The 10000-nt window shown below is 44.7% G+C and overlaps 1 protein-coding gene across 1 annotated transcript in view; it reads right to left on the bottom strand.

The window, feature by feature from the left end:
* Positions 1-10000, bottom strand: part of LOC138974523 (pleckstrin homology-like domain family B member 1) — a 504261-nt gene that overhangs the window by 134919 nt on the left and 359342 nt on the right. The window lies entirely within an intron of this gene.

Here is a 10000-nt window from a genome sequence, read left to right as displayed (position 1 = left end):
TTGATGGCCGGTTGATTAATTACAAATGGCTGTTTGCTTCCAGGCATGACGAACGTAGCATAGCATGGTATACAAACCAATGAATAAATAATAAACCAATGAGTATGTGCATGCAATCAGATAATACACTGAAAAATAAGTAAATACACGTTCAAATAACTAAGTAAATGACAAAGTGAATATTTAAAATGTATAGATAAAAACAAAACAATAAAATACATGTATACCTCAGTGAATAAGAACATAAATGAATTACCAAATTAATGAGTAAGAAATAAATGAATGCAATATACACAAATAAAGCAGCGAGTAAACATCAAATTCAGACTAAAACTAAACCAGTAACACAAACCAAAAGCACACACAAATGAATAAAACATGAAAGTCCTTTACAGACAGACATTGTGTTAAGGCAAATAGTGTGGACTAGTTTGAAACACTCAGGTTTTCAGAATGTAGAATACAGATACACAGATGTAAGTCAAACCACAGAGCTTTTAACAAAAACGCTACCTTAATTGGCCTATACTAACAGTGTGAAAAGAAAAGAAAAACATGATATCTGGGCAATTCGGTATTCCCAGTGTGATGTGAACGAAAATCAGTCTGGACCAATGAGGCATTCAGAATGAGACTTGAAAAACACACACACACACACACACACACACACACACACACACACACACACACACACACACACACACACACACACACACACACACACACAAACCTATTCAATCTGGACCAATAATCAAGGTATTCACAGTGTGACATTAAAAGACAAACATTCAATATGAACCAATGAGACTTAGACAACTACTCTGGGACAGGCTGATCTTTCTTAACCCAGTGTGGGATTTTCAGTGGGGCGACCACCCCCAACCCAGCGCGTCCCCGGGTGGCGGATAGGGGAACGGTCTACAGATATGGAGATCAGCCGCTTGCGGCCGCGGACCAAACTGGCTCCGGGTGGGATCCCGGAAAATCCTCCCCCCTGTGCTCTCAGGGTAGGACGTACGGGCCATGAGCTAAGGGTGAGGTAACCCCGACAGAAAACCCCGAATGCTGAAGACGGAGGACCCGGGCCGCACGGCGCATTCTAACAAACCACGGGTACACGCACTTACGCAAATGATGACACAATCAACCAGCACAGATGGAAATGGCGCTCGCCCATTGAGGACCCCCCAGGGTGGAGCAGCGTCGGGTCCCATGCCTCAAAGGGACCCAGCCCCAACTACTGGAGGTCCCTCCCGTCCGTCTTGTCACGCCAGGGGACGCGGGAGGAAAGTGACTGGCACCACCACAACCAGGAAGAAACCCAGTCAGCAGCGACCTTTTCAGGTCATGCACTGGAACGCAGAAAGTATCCTGAACAAGAAGACAGAGTTGGAGCATATCCTGCATGAGAAGAACATCAACATCTGCTGTATTCAGGAGACGCACCTGACACCCCAAAAGTCCTTCAAAGTGAGAGGCTACCAATGCCTTAGGTCCGACAGAACAGACCGAAGCAAAGGAGGAATCCTGACCCTCATCAGGAACAACATCAATGCCTGTTTGATAGAAACGCACATGGAGGACTCCGAATATCAGGTGATTCGAATCCAGACGAAGACATCAGAATTCCATCTTGTCAACTTCTACTGCCCCAATGATAGACACCTCGCCCTTGACACGATCCCCGCAAAGGCCTCCAACTTCATCGTGGTGGGTGACTTCAACAGTCATTCACAGAGTTGGGGATATGACCACCTGGATCGGAGAGGAGAAGAGGTGGAGAACTGGCAGGACGACAAAGGTCTCATCCTTTTGAACAGTCCCTTTGACTGCCCTACATTCTACTCCAGAAGATGGCACACTACATCAACTCCTGACCTAGCCTTCTGCACGGAAGACATGCACCAGCTAACCAGCAGAGAGGTCGGAGAACAGCTAGGTGGAAGTGACCATCGGCCAGTCTTTTTGACCCTGGGCATGGAGTCCTGCACTGAAGCTTCCTTCCCACGGTGGAACTACAAAAGAGCGAACTGGTTCCTCTTTAGACACCGCACCAGCGAACTCACCAAAGACATCAGAGTCGAGGGTCGAGACATCAACATGGTGGCGAAGGACTTCAACATGAGCATCCTCAGAGCAGCGCGTGAGTCCATTCCCAGGGGTGCCAGGAGAGACTATAAGCCCTACTGGAGCAATGAATTGCAGGAACTGGATGATGATCTGGCAGACGCCAGAAGGGAAGCAGAAGTCAACCCGTCACAAAACAACAACATCCGCCTCCAGGAAGCCAAAGCCAAATTTCTCAAAAAGAAGCTACAGGCAAGACGGAGAAGCTGGCAAGAGAAAACAAGCTCTCTGAACCTTGAGAAGGATGGCAGAAAGCTCTGGAGGCTCACCAAGCAGTTGAATGATGAGAACACCAGCAGAGGAAAGATCACATTAGAAGAGAACGGGAAGGTGCTAACTGGAAAACATGCTGCCAACCAATTTGCTGAAAGCTATGCAGCTGAGAGCAACCTCCATGTTAGCCCCGAGAAACAGAGAGAAGCAAGAAGAGAGAAAAGAGAGAGACCTGCCAGACAGTCGACAGTGGACGCCATGAGTCAACCACTCACACTCCACGAGCTGCACTCAGCTCTGAAAAAGTCAAAGGCGAAGAAATCCCCTGGCCCAGACGGCATCACCAACGAGATGCTAACCCACCTTGGTAGTGCAGCAGAGAACAAGCTACTCGAGGTCTTCAACAGCAGCTGGCAAGAAGGATCGCTACCACAACTCTGGCGAGAAGCGATCATGATCCCCATCTTAAAAAAAGGGAAGGATCCAAAGAAGGCCACCAGCTATCGCCCAATCAGCCTCACCAGCTGTGTTGTGAAGACCCTGGAGAGAATTGTGAACGAGCGCCTCAGGTGGTACCTGGAATCCAGGAACCTCCTCGCCCCTGAACAAGCTGGATTCCGACAGTTCCGCAGCACTGAAGATCAGGTCACTTACCTGGCGCAAGAAGTTGAAGATGCCTTTCAGGAACAGAAGCTGGTCTTCGTCACCTGGATAGATCTTCAGAAGGCCTTTGACAAGGTCTGGAAAGATGGACTCCTTGTAAAACTGCTGAGGAAAGGCGTGTCCAGCAACATGTACCAGTGGATTCGCTCTTACCTCTATAACCGCAGGGCAAGAGTTAACGTCGACCAGACCAAAAGCAAGAAGTTCCTCCTTCGTCATGGCGTACCTCAGGGCGGAGTCCTCTCCCCCACACTCTTCCTTCTCTTCATCGACGATCTGGTGTCTGAGATGCCCAAGGGGATCAAAGCTGCTCTCTACGCAGACGACCTTGTGATCTGGTGCAAGGAGGAGCACGCAAGTACTGCCACCTACAGAATGCAGCAAGCGGCAGATAGGCTGAACGCATGGGCAGAAGATTGGTGCGTCTCCATCAACAAGGAGAAATCCTCCACCACCCTATTCACACTGTCGCCAAAGCAGAAAGCCGGAACCATTAGGCTTGGTGGAACTCCTCTGAGAGAGGATGAAGAAGCAACGTACCTTGGTGTCACCTTTGATAGACGGCAGACCTGGAAACCACACATTGCACAGGCAGAGACGAAGGCCCGGCGCAAGCTAGCCATACTCAGGAAGCTGGCAGGTACCACCTGGGGAGCGAACGAGAAGATACTGAAGACAGTATACCAGGGAACAATCAGACCCCACCTCGAGTACGGCTCCACAGCGTGGTCAACCTCAGCCAAGACAAACCTGCAGACCCTTGACCGTGTGCAAAACCAGGCCCTCCGACTCATCACCGGTGCAATGAAATCCACGCCCATCAAGGAAATGGAGAAGCTTACCACCATCCAACCCCTCTGTCAGAGAAGAGAAGCCAAGACTATGGTACAGGCCGAGAAGCTCAAGTGCCTACCCGACCACCCCATGAAGCACAGACTGAGCAACCTCACCAAGAACCGGCTTAAACGGAGCAGTTTTGTACACGAGAGCAAGAGACTTTCTCGACAGTACAGGGAAGTCCTTCCACAGAACACTCTACCTCTGACTCAAGAAGAAGAGGAAACCCCCAAGGCAACAGAGAAACCAGGCATCCAGATCTGCACCAGTGTTCCACATGTTACCTCAGGAGAAGATCAGAATGACACAGCTCGACAGGCACTCACCTTAGCCCTGATCGACGAACAGTACCCAAAAGAGGCGTGGATCCATGTATACACCGATGGATCAGCAACTAACGCCGTGCTCAATGGAGGTGCAGGCATTCTCATCCAGTTCCCTGGGGGACATACAGCTACATTCAGCGTTGCCACTGGCAAGCACTGCACAAACTATAAAGCAGAAGCAGAAGCTCTCATGCAGGCCGCCTCCTTCGTTCAGGACTCCGCAGACCCTTGCTACCAAGTTGTCTTCCTCTCAGACGCCCTTTCAGTCCTTCAGGCCCTAGAGAACGACAAACTCCCACAGCTGGCCAAAGCATTACAGATGGTCAGACAAACCAGAAGAGTTGTCCTCCAGTGGATACCAGCACACTGTGGGATACCAGGAAATGAAAGGGCAGATGAGCTGGCAAAAGAAGGAGCCGTGGAAGACCAACCTGAAAACAGTGTCAGCTTTAGTGAGCAGAAGACAATCATCAAGGCATTGATGAGGCCAAGGACAAACAGAGATGACTACCACACAATGTCCAGAGAGCAGCAAGTCAACCTCATCAGGCTGCGTACTGGCCACAACAGGCTCAATGCTCACATGAACCGAAAGTTCAAGCTGGCGCCATCACCAACCTGCGCCTGCGGTCAAGAGGACCAAACAGCGGAACACATCTTACAGCGATGTCCCTTACTAGATGAGGAACGAAAAGAAGTGTGGCCGTTACCAACTCCCTTGCAGACCAAACTATACGGCAGTCGACAGGAGTTGGAGAAAACGACAACATTTATCACCAGTGCTGGACTGATTGTGTAACCTCTGCGAACGCCAAGAAGAAGAAGAAGAAGACAACTACTGTTTGTATCTGTTTCGTTGAATTAATAATGTTTCATGTCGACTGCTGTGCATGTGGAGACACACTGGTCTTTCATTAATTTAGTATTAATTCTGACACTCGCATTGGATTAATTAATTAGGTAAACAAGTATGTCTGCACAGCAGTCGCCACGAAACAGTACATATGTGTTTTTTTTAAAGAAACTGCGTTGTCATAGCAGTCCCATTGTTTCGTGCAATGAACAAATGAAATCATTAGCAAAGTTCCAAACATTGACCAAAAAGCTGTGTGAGCAATACAAGTTGCAGTGAACTTCAAATTACACATTAAAAAATAATCCTTTTTATAATATGCATACACAGGAAAGACAAACATACCTAATATTACACACAGTGTAGGTGATTAAGGAAACGATTTGTACAGAATCCGATGTCACAATGATATAAGAATAGAATATGTCAAACACGTAACAACACGTTGGATCAAACCGTGTATTCCAAAGTAATATGATTGCTTAACTGAAAGCAAAGTTCGGAAGCAGCAACCCAAAGATCATTTTTAAAAAAAAGACCTATATAATTCATTATGCTCTTAAAATATCGTGCTTTACAGAATGAGGACAGTGGCAACTGACGTCTGTTCCAATGATACGTTATCATATGGACACTCTTATATCCTGTCGTTATGATATGTACACTTTTGTTCAGTCCTTATCATATGTACAGACCCGGGAAGCCCTGTTTTGCACTTGGAGTATTCTCAAAAAACTAGGTGTATTTTTAGAAAAATTAGCGTACTCCACACTACATTTGAACATCCATGATTTAAACATGCTTCACACGCGTCTGTCGCACAGTTAGTTAAGTTTACCAATACATTTAAAACAAATACTTCTTTCAATGTTTTCTGATAAAAACTGTAATCATGTGTCAAAGTACTGGATCGGCTTCCGGTTTCGCTTGTGAAGAAAAGTAGTCGAGGATTTTTTCTCATCGTATTTTTTTTCCAGTTGCCGAACTGATCGTATTCTAGACAATCATGCGTACAAAATACGGCGAAATCGTATGGGTTACCAGGTCTGTATGAACAATCTTGTTCAGTCCTTATCATATGTACACTCGTGTTCAGTCCTTATCATATGTACACTCTTGTTCAGTCCTTATCATATGTACACTCTTGTTCAGTCCTTATCATATGTACACTCTTGTTCAGTCCTTATCATATGTACAATCTTGTTCAGTCCTTATCATATGTACACTCTTGTTCAGTCCTTATCATATGTACACTCTTGTTCAGTCCTTATCATATGTACACTCTTGTTCAGTCCTTATCATATGTACACTCTTGTTCAGTCCTTATCATATGTACACTCTTGTTCAGTCCTTATTATATGTACACTCTTGTTCAGTCCTTATCATATGTACACTCTTGTTCAGTCCTTATCATATGTACACTCTTGTTCTGTCCTTATCATATGTACACTCTTGTTCAGTCCTTATCATATGTACACTCTTGTTTAGTCCTTATCATATGTACACTCTTGTTCAGTCCTTATCATATGTACAGTCGTGTTCAGTACTTATCATATGTACACTCTTGTTCTGTCCTTATCATATGTACAATCTTGTTCAGTCCTTATCATATGTACAATCTTGTTCAGTCCTTATCATATGTACACTCTTGTTCAGTCCTTATCATATGTACACTCTTGTTCAGTCCTTATCATATGTACACTCTTGTTCAGTCCTTATCATATGTACACTCGTGTTGAGTTCTTATCATATTCAATAATGATGTTGTTCTGTTTTTGTCATATGTAATATCGTGTTCAGTCCTTATCAAATTCCATCTCTTGTTCTGTCTTCATCTGGTGAAGCCTTTTTTTCAGTCTTTATCGTATGTTCACTCGTCTTCTGTCTTTATCATATGTAATTTCTAGTTGTAGTTTCACCATATGAACACTTCTGTTCAGTCCTTATTATCTGCACAATCTTGTTCAGTCCTTGTCATATGTACACTCCTGTTCAGTTCTTATCATCTGAACAATTTTGTTCAGTCCTTGTCATATGTACACTATTGTCCAGTGGTCGTCGACGTCTGCAATCATTTCTAATCATGCAAGTAGATTTGTGTCGCCGGATCGTAAGTGGCATCAAATTAAATAAACACAAGAAATACACAAGTATGACCAACGTCGCAAAGCAGGATTATACTCGGCAAAAAATTGAATTGCAAAAACAACATTAACAAAGAATATGTACAACTGATACGTCACTGGATCTCGATCTATCAGCGCTTAACACTTTACTTCGGGCAAACACAAAACAACACACGGTGAAATAATAAAAGCATATATATATATATGTCACACGCATTCCTTCTTTGCCACTACTAAACCAAACGTGTGCAAGATTGTATGTTACACGCTTTGATACTGAAATCAATTGCTTCGATTATGTATTTATTTCTGGAAAATTCTACCTTTACATACATTTAGTCACTACCTTAAGCATTTATGTTTTCGGTATTCATTTCATGTAATCACAAACGTAGAAAAATGGGTATCAAAGTATTGTTACATTTTGATGTGCATTCTGAATAGTGTGCAAACTGGCCTTGGTCAGTGAACCACGTTTTATCTGTGTAATTCGTGTTTGACGTAAAAAGAATAACACCAACTCCGTTCCCCTGTATGTATGAAAGCCACATTTTCTTTTTCATTCAATTTCTTTTTTCAAAAGCGTCGTCAACTTTCTATTTACACGACAAGCTCCCTTAATTCAAGCTTCAATTAAGAACCCTGAATACAAAAGGTCAAAACAAAACAATAGGTACTACTTTCGACTATCGTCGTCTGCAACGAAAACCGAAAATGGCGAAACGCTTTGCTACCTACACAGAGGACGAAATTGCCAAGAAAAGATCGAACCTAACACCAGTGACAACAAAAAGGTGCACAGACAGTTCCGTGCGGATCTTTCGCCATTATCTGAAAGAAAAGGGAAAAGGTGAGGATTTTGAAGCAATGTCGAAAAATGAACTGAACAGTACTCTTGGCTCTTTCTATATATGGAAGCTAGATCTGAAAGTGGCGACTTGTATAAACGAAAAACACTGGAAGGGATCCGGTACGGTCTGAATCGCCACCTGAAGTCGCCACCGCACAACAACGACTTCGATATTGTTCGGGATTCTGATTTTTCCGTCGCTAACGAAATGTTCAAGGCGGCTGTCAAAGAACTCAAGCAACAAGGCAAAGGGAACATCACCCACTACGAACCCATGGCCGAAGCCGACAGGCAAAAGCTGTACCGCAGCATGTACATGAACACGGCGACACCAACGGGGCTAGCGAACAAGGTATTACTTTTCAAGAAGGGGTGCAGAAAACATGCATTCCATGACCAAAACCACGTTCCGAATCAAAACAGACGCAACAACAAACAGAGAGTATGTGTGCAAAAACTCCGACGAACTTACCAAAAATCACCAACACGACACGGCATTCGTCACCGGATTCATGCCAGCGACTCTGACAGATTCGTGCCCCGTGGAGTCTTTCAGGCAGTATATCAGCCACCTCAACCCCGACTGCGACCGTCTTTGGGTGTATCCTCTGGACACTTTTTCTACAGATTCGCCGGTTTGGTATGCGAAGAAACCAATCGGTGTAAACTCAATGTCCCAGTTCCTCCCCCGTCTGAGCAAATCCTGCGGTCTGAGTCAAGTTTACACAAATCACTCGATCCGGGCCACAAGTGCCACTGTCCTGCATCAATCCAGCTTCACGCCTGCAGAAATCATGGCTGTGACCGGTCATCGAAGCGTCAGCGCGCTCACTACATACCAACGTACATCAGATGCCCAGAAGCTACAGAGGCTTCGTCTTCTTCCCTGACACGCACGCAGACAGTCAGGCAGGTCCAAGGTGCACCGACGGTGATGGCAGGTTCGGATTACGAAACACTCGACTGTTTCTTTGATGAGATACACGAACCAAGAGACGAAAGTGTGCCCCAGATGAGGAAAATAGTCTTCCAAAACTGCACCATCAACAACATTAACATCACTGTGAGAAAATGAACGATCCAATCACAACCAGTTCCCCTGCGAAACTATTTAGGTGGACTTTCCCACGACGTGACCTACAAAAATTCTCCGTGTTCGTTCGCGCCTTGAATTCAACCTGTGTTAGTGCGCGCGTGTGTTTGTGTGTTTAGATTTCGTTCGTTTTCGCTGTTTGGTTAAACAAAAAGTGTATTTAATCATTAAAAGGTTCAGAAACGTTGGTTGTTACTTAGTTGAATACATTCAACCAGAAAAAAACTCAAAACGCATTGGATCTATTTTCTGCGTGCATGCGTGTGTACGGTATGTGTGAAAAGGCAATTGTGTTGTCAGTCTGGTTTTGTGCCTGTTATTTCGTCCCCAAAAACTCATTTATATCTTTCTATGTCTATGCTGTGAGACATAATCGCCATTACGAGCTAGTCGTGTGACAGAGCGTTTTCTTGCACACTCGACTGCTGCTGTTTCACTCCGGCTAAAGCCGTCGTGAAACATCTACAGTCTCGTGTGCAAGAAAACGCTCTGTCACACGACTAGCTCGTAATAGCGGGTAATATAATGATACATAAAATTTAAAAAAATAAATAGATACACTAAAATCAAATCAAACAAAAATTAAAAAAAACCGTCCTTGTCACAATTAGATGACTAATTCTCAGTCTTTTAACCGATGTGCCCCTCTGTTATCGGATAACAAATGCAGGCTCTACAACACACTCCACGTGGGGACAAAACAACAAAAGCAGGTCCAAAGTAAGACTCACAGCTTATAAACTGTCGTGGGATATACACGAAGACGCTCTCTCACCAACAGTGCAACGTACTCATTAGGTCATCTTCCGCAAAGCAAGCGGCGACTGTTCAAAGCTGTTGTGTCAACAAAGGTGATCCAGACATGGACAGTGTTAACACTACATATCCTCTTCAGCCGAGGAATCGTCCGGA

Source organism: Littorina saxatilis, linkage group LG8, assembly GCF_037325665.1.
Source record: "Littorina saxatilis isolate snail1 linkage group LG8, US_GU_Lsax_2.0, whole genome shotgun sequence".
Taxonomy (NCBI): Eukaryota; Metazoa; Mollusca; class Gastropoda; order Littorinimorpha; family Littorinidae; genus Littorina; species Littorina saxatilis.
The sequence above is the reverse complement of the archived record's forward strand: the minus strand, read 5'-3'. Positions and strand labels throughout refer to the sequence as shown.